The following is a 14,327-nucleotide window of genomic DNA, read 5'->3' as shown; positions in this document are numbered from 1 at the left end:
AGCCAAAAATAAATTAATGGATTAAAAAACAGAAAAAAAAAAAGATTTACTAAGGTACAAAGATATTTGAGGGAGGAATAGAAAAATTCTTAGGGGTAAGAGTGTTTTCATATTCACTTAGGTCTCCAAACACAATAGTAATTTAAATAAAGAACTGTGGGCATCTACTGTTTTTTATTAGCAAGCTTCTGATATATTAAGAAAATATATTAAGTTTAACAATTATTATGTATTTGTAGTTTCAGAGAGACAAAACTTAGTAAAATAATTATGAAAGATTGTGGGAATGGGTAGTAAGAATGGATATGGTTGCTTATCATGAAAACTGAAAATTTATCTAATTCTAGGTGTCAAAGACAGAGACCAACTTTTTCAAATGGGAAGTACATTTTAAAAAAATCAGTGGACACTCTCTTTTTTTTTTTTTTTAAACTTTGGGTTTATTTATTTATTTATTTATTTTATTTTATGGCTGTGTTGGGTCTTCGTTTCTGTACGAGGGCTTTCTCTAGTTGTGTCGAGCGGGGGCCACTCTTCATCGCGGTGCGCGGGCCTCTCATTATCGTGGCCTCTCTTGTTGCGGAGCACAGGCTCCAGACGCGCAGGCTCAGTAATTGTGGCTCAGGGGCCCAGCTGCTCCGCGGCATGTGGGATCCTCCCAGACCAAGACTCGAACCTGTCTCCCCTGTATCACCAGGCAGATTCTCAACCACTGCGCCACCAGGGAAGCCCGACACTCTCTTTTAAAACATGAAATCTCATGTACCATGTGCAGCCCTTTGGTGATGAAAAGTTGAGAGCAGAGCAGAAATAAATTTACAGTCAATAGAATGGGGTTGTTTTTAGTTTGGAGATGACTTTTTCTCTGTCAGTATAAACTTGGTTTTTTTCTACCCGTATGAATTATGGATTACAGTTTGTGCAAACATAAAAATGTTGATTCGCTGCACTTTACTGTTGAGTCAGATGTTTTGTTCTTTGTGATCTGTTTTCAGCCTAAAATAACATCAACAATGGTAATGCAAAATCAAAATACTTAAAGCCCTGGAGGGAAAATCCATCAAAATAATGTCCCCACTTCCTAATTCTGAATATTGTGATTCATCCATCTTTTTATATATAGAAGAAGGAAGTGGAGAAGAGTCTGGGGGCTGGGAATCAGAGAAGTAAATAAAGACGGAAGGAAGGAAGGATGGAAGGAAAGAAGGGAGGAAGGGAGGAAAAGAAAGAAAGGAAGAAAAGATGGGTAAGGAGAGAATAATAAAAATATTGGAAGACGATTTTGGAATTGATTGCCCTCACTTAAACATCTGGGGTGCAGTTTAACACACTGAAAGAACTCCTTGTTCCTTTTAAATCAGTGGTGTGCAGATTCTTGCCACTCAGAGTGTAACTCTCTGGCCAGCAGTATCAAATAGGAACTTGTAAGAATATCAGCTTCTCATGTCTCCACCAGCTCCCTCAGGCCAGAATCAGAATCTGCGTTTTTAGGTTGATCCCCAGGTTGTCATATGTTGTTAAGAATAAGTTCAGCCGTGCACGGCCCTGTGTCTACTGGCAGTGTGCATTTGTCCCTGAGTGACCAGGGACCACAAACAAACAAACACAACGTGTAAAAAGCAGAAGAAAAATCTCCCAGGAAGAAAGCATAAATAAGAGGAAATATAAAATCTCCCACTTATGCTAAGTGCTTCCCACTAAACAAGACATCACTAAAGTCATTCATTAGCTCTAACTTGAGAAAAAAAACTATAAGAGGTGGACTTGCCTTTTTCTGCTTCTCAACATCAAACAAAAACTTTCTTACAACTTTGATGTTTCATAAATAGTTTTAAATGGTGTGTTTATCCTTACCAGCTCAAGTCTCAGGTAGTAATACTTTAATGTTTTGATTTTGAATGAATTTAACTGTTTCTCTAGGTTGCACTGCTTCCAACTGTCCATTTCCATGTAGATATGTGTTTTTTAGAATTTTTTATGTGTGTTTGTAATGTATATATTATGTGACCAGGATACATAAACACACGTGATACATAAACACACCATGTGAATGCTTCATCATCTTCATTGCATGCTGTGAGACTACAGCAGTTTCTGCCTTTCTGTAGAAGAGGAAGAAGGCTTATCTGTATATGCCAAAAGCACTGGAGACTTAGAGCACCTCAACAACAACAAAACCAACCAGAGTACCTGAGAGAAGAAAAATGGCATCTACTCTTCAGCCAGTAGACTGCAAAGAGGGGCAAGTTATTAAAGACGAAAGAAAACATGTTTTCAAATTTCAGTATTATATTTTAGTCATGGCAGTAGTAACTTATTTCTAGCTGATATTAACAAATGTCAAATGTGATTGTGGAGAGAAAGAAAGGCTCTTCCCAAACTATGACATTCTTGGTAGGAATTAAATTTCTATTATCCTTTTTTTTTTGTTTGGCAAATGATCCTCTGATGCGTGAACTGGAGAATACAGTACATGTTTGTATATGTAATGCTACAATGCTTATACTATCAACTTTTGTTTATAACTTGGCCCTTGGTAGTGACTGTTGAGGAAAGGAATTGCTCTAAACTTGAAAATCCTAAGACATTCTGAGGGTACAGCCAAAAAAACATACTGACTTCTAAAAAAATGTGCCGACGTCTTTGCTTTGAAGGAAAGATAAGCAGTGTTCTTGCAAGGTGGGAAGGGTGTCAAAGAGATTCACACTCACAGTCCCAGAGAAAAGAGACTGTTTAGATGTGGCTGCTTTGTTAACCATGAGCAAAGTGAAATGAATTGGCATGACAACCTGCAAACATACTGTAGCAAAATAATAACATAAAAAATAAAATAATTAAAAACAAAGAAAGCAGAAAACAAATGAGAATAGCCTGTCAAATACAGATTGAAAAAATACCTAAGACAAAAATGAGATAGAAATCTAAAGTCTTGCACAAGTACCCAATGCTATGCATTATTTTAAAAAATGCATTGTCTAAAGAAGACCAGGAATTCCATAGATGTGAGCTCAAAGACAGAGTAATAAAACCAGAGAAAGTATTTATTTTCTTCAGAGCTGAGGAGGCAAATTGAGAACTTAAAAAAAGACCTTTATAAATCTAACAAGTAAATTAGCATCAAGAAAGAACCGCGATGAGATCACTGGCATGAAAGAAATACTTGAAATAATTGTAGTGAAAGCAGCCGGGAGACAGAAATTAGAATAATAAGCAAAAAAATGATAGACAAGAATGGGTATCTCTGAAGGGCAAAAGCCATTAAATGGAAAGGACAAATATTTAAAGACACAATGAAAGAAAAAAGTAAAATTAAAAGCGTACCTGGATCTGCAAATTAAATGGGCCCATCAAACTGACATAAAACAGGATATGTGGACATATCCTGTTATCTAGCATCAAGGAAAAAGGAAAAATTCCACTGGCATCCAGATGATAAAATCAAGTTGCATAGATAGGGAAAAACAAACAAAACAAAACAAAACGGAACAGGCTTACCTCAGACTTCTTCACAGCAATTTTGAGTGCCAGAAGACACTGGAGGATAATAATTTTCATTGGTATCATTTACCAATGAAAATATATCTAGCAAGCTGCTGTAGGAACATATTCTCAGTGATACAGTACTTATCTATGCCTTCCTGAAAAAATGACTCAAATGTAAACTTCGTGAAATCAAGAATGAATCAAAATCAAAAACTCAAGAATAGGAATGTGTGATAAAATTCTCACAGTAACACTGACTTAATTTAACTATAGGACTAAGATTAAACACCTGGTAAAAATAGGGTTATAGAACAGAAAGCAGATATTATTATATCATTCTTATTATTTTTGGAATATTTATGTATAATTAAAATGTAGGGAAAGGTGGGAGAGGAGATGGAAGAAAGTATAAGTAATAATCGCCCATATTTTTAAATCTGAGCATCCAATTATATTGTGAGAACTTGAAATATATGATTAAAAAAATAAAAGATATATTCTGTGTGTGTGCCTATATATCTTTACATTTTTTTCTTAGCTCTGTCTGGTGAGAGGGTCTAGAAGGAAAGTATGAGTGTTCAGCACTTGGTTCCTAAATGCTGTTCTCCATTAAGATAAATCAAGGTGAGAAGACTGATTTTAGTCTGGGACAGGGAAAGTATAGCTAAGCCTGAAATACCTTGTTGCCGCAGAAATAAGAATGTGCTCAAAGAATGATAGTGGGCTTCCCTGGTGGCGCAGTGGTTGAGAACCTGCCTGCCAATGCAGGGGACACAGGTTCGAGCCCTGGTCTGGGAAGATCCCACATGCCGCGGAGCAACTAGGCTCGTGAGCCACAGCTACTGAGCCTGCGCGTCTGGAGCCTGTGCTCCGCAGCAAGAGAGGCCGCGATAGTGAGAGGCCCGCACTCGCCACAACTAGAGAAAGCCCTGGCACAGAAATGAAGACCCAACACAGCCAAAAATAAATAATAAATAAATAATTAATAAATTAAAGAAAAAAAAGAATGATAGTGACATAACAAAAGGACACAGGATCCAGACTGAAGGGGCTCTCACTGGCCAAATTTGAAATAATTTCAATATTAAAGTAGATAATAAAATAATTGGTTTTAACCAATTGAATAAATTAAAAACCCATGAGTTTCTTTTAATATAAATAAATAAATAAATAAAAATGGATGTGATGGGAAAGCTCTTTTTTATTATACAATGAAATGACAGCTAATAAATATAGAAGTAATCAATGGATGCTAAAAAATGCTGGGTGAGAATATGATAAGAAAATGGATCAAAGTTAAGTTCATCAATTTCAGGGCAATCTGATGTCACATGCCTCTTGATAAAATGCAATGAGAAAGACCCAACATCACTTTCCTGGCATTTCTGCTAAAAACGTATAACCTGAATCTAATCCTGAGGAAATGTTAGGCAAATCCAAACTGAGAGACAGTCTATAAAATAATTTGCTGTACCCTTAAAAATTTCAAGATCAATAAAGACAACGAAAGATTGAGGAAATGTTCCAGATTAAAGGAGTCTATAGAAAAAGAACACTAAATGCAATGCATGACAATGGACTGGATCCTGAAATGGAAAAATAATAGCTCTAAAGGACATTAGTGGGATAATTTACAAATTTGAATATGGACTGTGGATTAGATAATAATATTTTATCAATGTTAAATTTCATAATTTTGAGGATAATACTGTAGTGATGTAACAAAATATCCTTGCTCTTAGGAAGTACACACTGTGTACTGCTAAAGGTATACATTGTCTCCAACTTACTCTCAGTGATTCACAAAAAAATTAATATGCCTATACATAGATTGATAGATGGAAATTGGTAAATCTGGGTAGAGGGTATTTGGGTTTTGTTTGTAGTATTCTTAGAATCTTTCTGTAAGTTTGCAATTATGCTGAAATAAAAAGTTACAAACATCTAATGATGATTCATCTCTATTATAGCCCTTCCACCTTTGCACAACTATTTCTGTACCACATCTCTCCGAGTAGAAACAGGCATCTCCAAAGTTTTTCACTGAATGGTGTATCCCAGTGCATGTATGTCTCGGTCATATGTTTATAAACTACACACACACACACACACACACACACACACACACACACACACACACGCATGCGCACACACACACTACCAATACTTCTAACACTTCAGTGGAGTGCCACACGTCTCCATCCTTGTTCATCTTTTCTAACTACACTCACTCTTCTGACTATCTCATCTACTCTTATGTCTTTACATGTCATCTACTTGTCAATAACAAATGGAGTTTGAAGAATATAAACACTCTAACATTTCACCAACAAAGTCCAATGGTATCTCCTGAAATATATATTCTCTCATAGGAAAGTATTACTAACATAGATGATGACAGACTCATTGAATAATATCAAGAAAGAAATCAACGTTGAAGTTTATTGCAAGACCCAGGGACTTGATAGTTTCCAGGATGAAAACATAAAGAATATACTGAATAAAATTTCAAAGAAAAATAAAATTATTTTCTTGATAAGCTAAAACTGCCAGTAATTATCTTACCAGTTCAATAATTGCTGGCTAAACTGGCCTTTGGGAGTGCTTTTTTCCCCTAGAACTGTGGGAAATATGCATTGACATCTCTTAATCTCAAATGCTGGGATTAATAGACCCAACAATGTGTTGATTAAAATGATGAAGGAAACACTGCAAGGGCCAATTTTTGATGAAGGAGACAGATCTATTCAAGTAAGACTTTTTATTGATTAGTGGCCATATAGTGATGAAGAAACATACAGTATTCAGATTTGAAACACACATCTTCACACAAAAGCAATCCTTAAGAGATATTCCAATCGGCAATTCTTGAACACTTGATAAAAAGAGGAATGAATTCTAGGGAAGTCAATTCACATGTGACTATTTCCTGGAAACTTCTGCCACATTGATGAGATTAGGGTCCTTGGTGTGATTCATTCGTTCATTCAAATCAGTAAACATTTATTAGGTAGTCATTTTGTTAAGCGTTTTGACTGCCAGTAAAATATTGCATTTATTTTTCTTAGCCATCTGAAAAGTTGTGTAGATAAGTCATAGAGGAGAGAGATTTTATGATGACAAAAGAAGACACATTTGTTATTATGCTTACTTGCTTGTCTCTAAAGTTAAACAAATTTGTATCTTCCAAAAATTGGGGTAAATGAAGATAATATTTTACTTTTGAAAAACAGATCTGTGGATATACATATGTATTGTATGTATTTGTGCAAATATACGTGTATGTGAACAGATGTAGATGGATGGATGGACGGATAATCTGGGTGGATGCACAACAAACTGTTGACAATGGTTAATCCTTAAGAATAGGATAGAATTGAGGTGGTAGGAACCTTAAATTTTACATTATATTCATCTTCATTGCTGTTTGTATTGTTTATAAGGAAATATGTTACTTCTGCATTGAAAAGGAATCAAAATAATACAAGGAAAAAGTCTGACTTCCTTGTATTTGGTGGCATTGAAGCTTGAGATCCAATAGCACAGGATTGATGGGCACTTTGTTTTTATTATTTTTTGAACCATGCTTATGTATCTAGGAACTTGTCAAAGACTACAGCCCAGGGAGGCGCCTCCTCTGTTCATTTTCAACACTCTGTCTTTTAAATGTGGATTCATTCTTTCCTTATGAGAAATGACAGAGTCAGGAAGCAGCTCTACACTTCTGAGGGAAATCTTTTTTCTGTATAAACTCCGGAAGCTTGATCCTCAGTGTGTTTGGGGATCCCAAAGAAGTTTAATATTTAAAAATTATTAAGCACAATGTGGTTTGGCAATATATCTGATGACTTTTCCCATAAGAAAATCCTAACAGTCCTCCTATTGTACATTGAAAAATAAAATGTCTCCCCACTGCCTATGTTTTTATTCTTGGGAATCTTAAAAAAATCAACATTGCTGTTACCATTGCAGTTGTTTTTTCAATAACTGGCTGTTTTAATTTCCTTATGATACAACAGATATCTTCCCAGTCCTCATAGATAAATAAACCTTAAACATATTTAAAACATATGGGAGATAATTACCTCAGAGAATAGTTGAACTTCACATCTGAAAGAACCTCCAAGGTACTCTAACTAAATCCTCTCATTTTGTATAGGCGAAAACTAAGCTCCAGTGAAGTGTTTTGTCCAAGGTCACACAGCTAATTGCTGACAGAACCAAGGTTGGAAACCTAATTGGTTGTGACTGATATCTCCTGTCTGTACCTGGGAATGTTAGCTTCCCACGCTATGCCCATTCTTCCTTTTGTGCAGCTTAGTAAGGAACTTTGCCATATAAGGAAGGATATCTTCATCTAAGAAAAAAATCCAAGAGTGGGGCAGGAGAGTGGATTGAGATTTGACTGAGTTTGGTGTTTATTCATATTGACTCACTGCTGGTTAATGCATTGAAAAATAAGCCTGTGCTTATTAAATAATCAAAATATCTAGGGGCACCCATCTAAACTAAGATCCTTATATTTTATAGCCAAAATGTTTATGTGAATTCATTACTTTATATGGGAGACTAGACACTATATACTTGTTGTCTTGACTCTCTTATAATTCATTGTTTCATATAATTTTTTATTAAAATAAACTATGGAACTAAAATGATTAATATATCCCAAATGGTAAAGTTGATCTGGCTGTTTTATATATATTGTACTCCTTGTCCAAGTTGTGTAAAAATCCTTCACTTTTTAAAAATCTTGCCTCGCGTTAGGAGCCAGTTACTCTAAAACCTCTGACCTCAGTTTTGATACTATCATCATCTGAAAGGCAGGTTTAATGCCAACCTCTAGGTAGGGTGGTGTATATCCAGGTTTGTCTATAAGAGTCCTGGTTTTTATCTGCTATCCCATTGTAATTAATGAGTGCCTCCTTTTATTCTCAAAGAGTCAAGTTTTGGAGAGTGAAATATATGGTTATCCTACCCACAGTGGATGTAAAATATGCTAGAAAAGGAATTTTCCTACTCCAACTTTAAAGCAAATCTCAGCATTTTTTTTCCTGTTTGAGCTGTCTGCCCCTTTCTGTTTTCAATGTCTTAAGAGTTTTACCTCTTCCCTTCCTAGATTCATTGAAACTGATTTGTCTTTCAAACTCCATTCTACTCAAAACTCAATATTTGACTTGATTAAACTAGGATATCTGCCAAGTCCACTTTCATTTTCGTTTCAACTGACTAACCTGGTATAGAGTGTGAATAAATCTTTTAGGCTTAAAATGATTAGGTTATCAAGAGGAATTTGATGAAGGGTTTGTGCTTTGCAGGGAGAAAAACATATAGTTCCGTAGAAACAATGCAAATACAATTGTTTGTGTGTTGGGTCTCAAATCTGAACACGCTTATACCTAGAAAAACCTTAAAAGTTCTGCCTAAGGAATCTTTTAAGATCCTGCCAAATTGTATTCCAATCTCTTCAAGCCTAATCACCCAAATTTAAAAATCTACAATCTCCTAAAAGGGGCAGAAAATTTAGTGTAAAGAATATGGGCTTTTAAGCATTTTCAGTACTCTAATGAAAAACTGATGAACTCATAAAAGTGCTAACAAAAGATCAAGATAAAAAAAATTAATTACATGGGACTGAGTGAACTGATGAGGATGAGTATAATTTTTGTGACTTTCTGTTTGAATTAAAAAAAAAAAAAAATCCCACAAGGACTCAGAGGCAAAGAATATACAAATCAATTTTCACTGCAAAGTAAAGGAGCTGTTACAGTGGAGGATTACTGGACTGAATGTCAATATTATGACATAGTATGAGTGTGTTTCATGTTTGGTAATTGCAATCATTGTTGCTTTTGTTGTGGTCATCCATGTACAATGCTTGGTGTGAGTCTATTTATCTCTTGTAAAAATAAAATACAGTGTGTGTGTGAAAAAAAAAAAGTACAAAGTATGCATTTAAGGCTAAAAAAAAAAACTATGAAAAGAAATAACACTTTCTATTTAAAAAAAAAAAAGAATATGGGCTTTGTGGCCACATGGACATGAGTTCAAATTCTGCTGTCACTCTTTCAAGCTGCGTGCCTCAGCTTCCTATTCTGTAAATGGAGAGAACTTATGAAAAATGTCTTTTATGTAATGAGGATTTACTACATTTTCATGCAATTCTAATACTGTATACATTTTTCTGTAATGATTTTATGGAAATTTTGGAAGTAAGTTTGCCTTTCCTACATCTTCCTACCTATGGAACAATTTAAACATCTTTTGAGGCCATCTCTGTCTTTCTGTCCCTACGGCCTAATTCCAGACCATCACAATGTCTTAACTGGATAAAGAAAGATCCTCTTAAGTAGTCCTTTAGATCACTTGTTCCTAAATTCTTTCTCCACTTAACATTCTAAAAACAAAATATCCCGTGTTTAAAATCCTTCAGTAGCTACCCATTGCCTTCAGGATAAAACCCCAATTCCTGACTCTGGCTTTTGCCTATATTTCTTCCTGCATATTTTATCTATTAGTCTGTCGTTCATTCTACATGCCAGCTCTGTAGAACTACTTGAAGTGGCCCAAGCATGTCCTGTCTCCTGCCTGGAATGTTAGTCCTTTTCCTTTCCTTCAGCATTCAAAATGTGCTTTGGTTTCATATCCTCAAGGAAGCCTTCTTTGGTCACTTCCCTTCTTGATTCCATGCTACTCTAATGTGCTCTCCTATAATTTTATGCTGATTTCCCCAAGTGTGTAGACTTCTTCCACCTCCAAAAGGTAAGTCTCTCCCCATGCTGGATTTCGTATTTTTCTTTATACTCAAACATTGCACATTATATGAACTCAATAAATATGGGCTTCAATAAATTGAAGGAAGGAAACAAGGGAAGAGAGGAAGAAAGGAAGGGATGAAAGAAGAAACTTTCACCTTATATTCCTAGGGAATTTTGTCTTCTGGATAAAGAAATATTATTATCCCATGATATAGCAAGGAATAATTATACAGCTCTCATGACCGAGCACAAAGCCCTGTCTATAGAAGGCAATCAAAAACTATTTGCAGCTTTGATTTATTGACTAAATAAATGACACCTATGTATTTAGATTAATATTTAGTCAGTACCATAAGAAAAGGGCACTTTTTTCCAAAACAATTTAAAGTGATGTTATTTGCCACTGAGTGGTAACAGTGTTCAAGCAAGAAATTTCCTCTACCAGGGTGTCCTAGGGGGGCAGATGCTGTGGTGCCTGGGAAAAATCATTCTCTTGCAAACAGAGGATCGCCCTCTCTTTGCCTGCCATCACAAAACACCTTTCTGATGTGACTGGACCCAGAGTGTGTTGAGCCAGTCACATGACCCACAATACATCTGAGTCCCAGGACCCAGAAAGGCTGACTCACTAAAACAGGTAATTAGGAAGCAGTAGGACATAAGACAGGAGAGGAAATCTAATTTACAGCTCACTGGAGAGCTCTGAATCAGTGTGGAGGAGAACTGAGATGGGAGATGAAATTATCTGTGAGCTCACCTCTCTAAAATTATTTAGTCTTCCCCCTTTTCATTTAAAAAACATATGTTGTAAATGCAAGGATTTAGCTTCTGCTCCTGAAGAGCTGGCAGCTGAGAGCAGTTTCTTGAAACCACCTGAAAAGGATAGAATTAGGATATCTGCTATTTTAATAAGTGCAATTACTGTAGAGTTCAGGAAACAAAGGAGATATCTGGAAGCTCTTAGGACCTTCCAGCAAAAAAACCCCCATACCTAGTTAGGTGCATATATCCATGAAGGATATTTTGGCAAGTCAAGGAGATATTCTGGCCTTTGTGTTAAGAAAATTCAAGGGTTTAGAGGCCCCTTGTGTGGATACAACTACATGCCTAGAGCCCAACAGGGGCTCTTTCTTTATTTCTGGGGTGCCTAGCTGCTGAGCCACAAGGAGATTTTCAGGGTTCTGTCAGTTGTAAAGGTGGATTAATCTTTGCCCTCATGCTTATGGACTTGGGTTAGATGATTGTTGACTGAAGAGTAGTAACCCAGGCAGGAATATAAATAATACATTCAAGAAATATTTATCAAAGACCTATTTTATAGTCGATACTGTTCTGAACACTGAGAATAATGAGGTTTAAAAAGCCTAAATCTAATGTTTCTGATCTTATTTATAACTTCTGATACATTTCTGATGGTATAAAACTTATTCTAGAGGACATACAGTAAACATATTTAAACTAACTAATGAAATGAATGAATAAGTAAAAAAGAACCAAAGACAATTTTGGATAGTGGTAAGTGCTATGAAGAAAAACCAAAATAGGGAAATGAAGTAGAGAGAGTAAGTGTATGTGGTGGGGAGGATGGTGAGCCAGAGTGGTCAGGAAATTCTTTTTCTGGGGAGGAAGCATTTGAGATGAGCTTTGAGTGCTGAGAAGGGGGGTAGTTCTGTGAAGATATGAGGGAGGAACATTCTAGACAGATGGAACAGCAAGTCAGGAAAGCAGCAGGAAAGATAAACAGGGGCGAAATGATGAAGACCCTAGGAGGCTATGGTTAGGCATTTGGATTTATGAGAAGGGCAGCGGGAAACTTATAGGGATGAAACAGGGAATGATGGGAAACTCTTGGACACTATGAACCAGGGGATAATGGGAAACCATGGAAGGGATGAAGGAGAGTAATGATGGGAAACCACTGGATGTTATGTAGCAGGGAATGATGGAAACCAGCAGAGGAGAGGAAGAGGGGAATAATTACTCTGGCTGCTGCTAAGAGACTGGATTGTGAGAGGAAATGGGCAACCAAGTAAGCATGTGCTGGAATTGGTTTAAGAGAGTTGATGCTTGAGATTTTTTATGGACATCAGTCCCCTGGGACTGTTAAAAACTTCCATGTATGAAAACTTCTCCCAAGCATAGAATAATCTAATAGCTGTTCATGCATTCACTTCCCTTCACTGCTATCACAAAACTGCTCTCTGGGATTCTTTAGTACAAGCCTTCTTCTTACATTACTGTAAACCTGAAAAAGAGGAGGAGATCAAGAGTTAGAGAATTCTGACTGCCTTGTCTGTGTTAATACAGTCTGCCCTGGAGTTCACCTCTGCTGTAAGTACTTCTCCCATCAGTGGAATTCAACTCCACAGATTCTGTCTTCATAACACAGTAACTTTTCCCCTCTAAACTACCTTAGTATTCTGAAATTCAGAGCATGCCCAGAGTAGGGCAACCTGGAGTATGTCCAAGGGTCCTAAATATAAAGGGACAAAATTTTTTAAATGGTTGTATATCACTGTGCTATTTTATTTTATTTTAAATATTTTATTTTATTTTACTGTATTTTATTTTTTGGCAGCGTTGGGTCTTCGTTGCTGCACTCAGGCTTTTTCTAGCTGTGGCGACTGGGGGCTACTCTTGGTTGCAGTGCACGGGCTTCTCATTGCAGTGGCTTCTCTTGTTGCAGAGCACGGGCTCTAGAGCACAGGCTCAGTAGTTGTGGCGCACGGGGTTAGTTGCTCCGTGGCATGTGGGATCTTCCCGGACCAGGGCTCGAACCCGTGTCCCCTGCATTGGCAGGCGGATTCTTAACCACTGCGCCATTGGGAAAGTCCCACTGTGCTATTTTAGATCGTGCTGAATTTCACATATTGACAGCACTTGCTTCCCTCCCAATTCGTAGAAAGGAACCATGTCATGAATTACAAAGTAAGTTTGAGGGCCAATTTCCTGTTGCTTGCACTGGTCACCAAAATTGCTGGTTCTTTCTTTGCTTAATCTATTTTGAGAGACTTTGGTTCCTGAAGTCAATACCTATAATCTATTGTCTGTGGCTCAGCCCACTTCTGTTCTAAACAACCTGCTGGTACGTGACTTCTCTCTACACCTTTTTTCCTGAGTCCGCCTAACAACCCTGAATCCATCTAAATCTCTGTGTGTCTCCTCACAGCCTACTTCTCTTTCAAAGTTTTACTCACACTTCCTTCCTGCCTCTTCTAACAGACAACAGGCAAAATGTTCAAATCAAAAAAGAAATAAAAGGAAAATATGGAAAACTTTTAGTAAACCCAAGAAATACATATCAGTGTGTCAAACTCTTGTCATATTTGACATATTAGTGTTACGTATAAATGTAGATTAGATGTTAATGTCTGTGGGATTTCCCTTTGCATAGACAACAATCAGACAATTCAGAATAAAAGAATAGGATCGTGCCATTGTGTCAAGAAGCACTGTGGTTTTACAAGATTTCTCTCTCAGCATTTACGTGTTCTGAATATCAATTGCTTATTCGTCAGGGTTGTAAAAATGATACGGTATGCATTAATTACTCAACATTTTGGAAAACATGTTTCAAAAAATCTAATCCAATTTTCATTTTAAAAAGTATACTTTTATAATTATTTGGTCACATATAATAAATAATAGTCAAGAATAAACTTGTATCTGTGGTAAAAATTTTTCTGACAAATTGAAAGTGGAGATTTTTGGTAATAGTAATGTGTTTCCGGTTCGAGAGCCATGTAACAATACCACTGATACTGGGTAGAAATACTGAACACCTGTCACAGGTCCGTCCCTTTCAGAAGTAGTTCTCTGTAAGCACTAAGGGATGTTCACATCCCCTGAAAAATGGCAACTCCCGAGTCATAAAAATACTCTGGAAAATCATCAGTGGAAAGATTATTTCCTAAGTATAAAAGAAATTAGGCATTATAGAGAGACTTTCACTCTTAAGGATTTTAAAGTGGAGGGAAATTTATTTTTCTGAGAACAGATGGTTCTCACATTGTAATTGTGTTACTCCTCCTGCCAACTCATTTGGGTATGATACAAGGATACAGAGGAAAAAGGTAAACCATTTCC

General features: G+C 36.5%; 1 protein-coding gene and 1 long non-coding RNA gene across 3 annotated transcripts in view; one reads left to right on the top strand and one right to left on the bottom strand.

The window, feature by feature from the left end:
- LOC309628312 overlaps window positions 1-14,309 on the bottom strand; it is a 33,741-nt gene extending 19,432 nt beyond the window's left edge. The window contains exon 1 of the long non-coding RNA XR_014244408.1: window positions 3,322-14,309. This is a non-coding gene — a long non-coding RNA (uncharacterized lncRNA). The remainder of the gene's footprint in view (window positions 1-3,321) is intronic.
- Window positions 1-14,327, top strand: part of ARHGAP24 (Rho GTPase activating protein 24) — a 518,667-nt gene that overhangs the window by 285,134 nt on the left and 219,206 nt on the right. The window lies entirely within an intron of this gene.

This window comes from Balaenoptera borealis (assembly GCF_965194805.1).
Source record: "Balaenoptera borealis genome assembly, chromosome: 4".
In the NCBI taxonomy this organism is placed as follows: domain Eukaryota; kingdom Metazoa; phylum Chordata; class Mammalia; order Artiodactyla; family Balaenopteridae; genus Balaenoptera; species Balaenoptera borealis.
The sequence above is the reverse complement of the archived record's forward strand: the minus strand, read 5'-3'. Positions and strand labels throughout refer to the sequence as shown.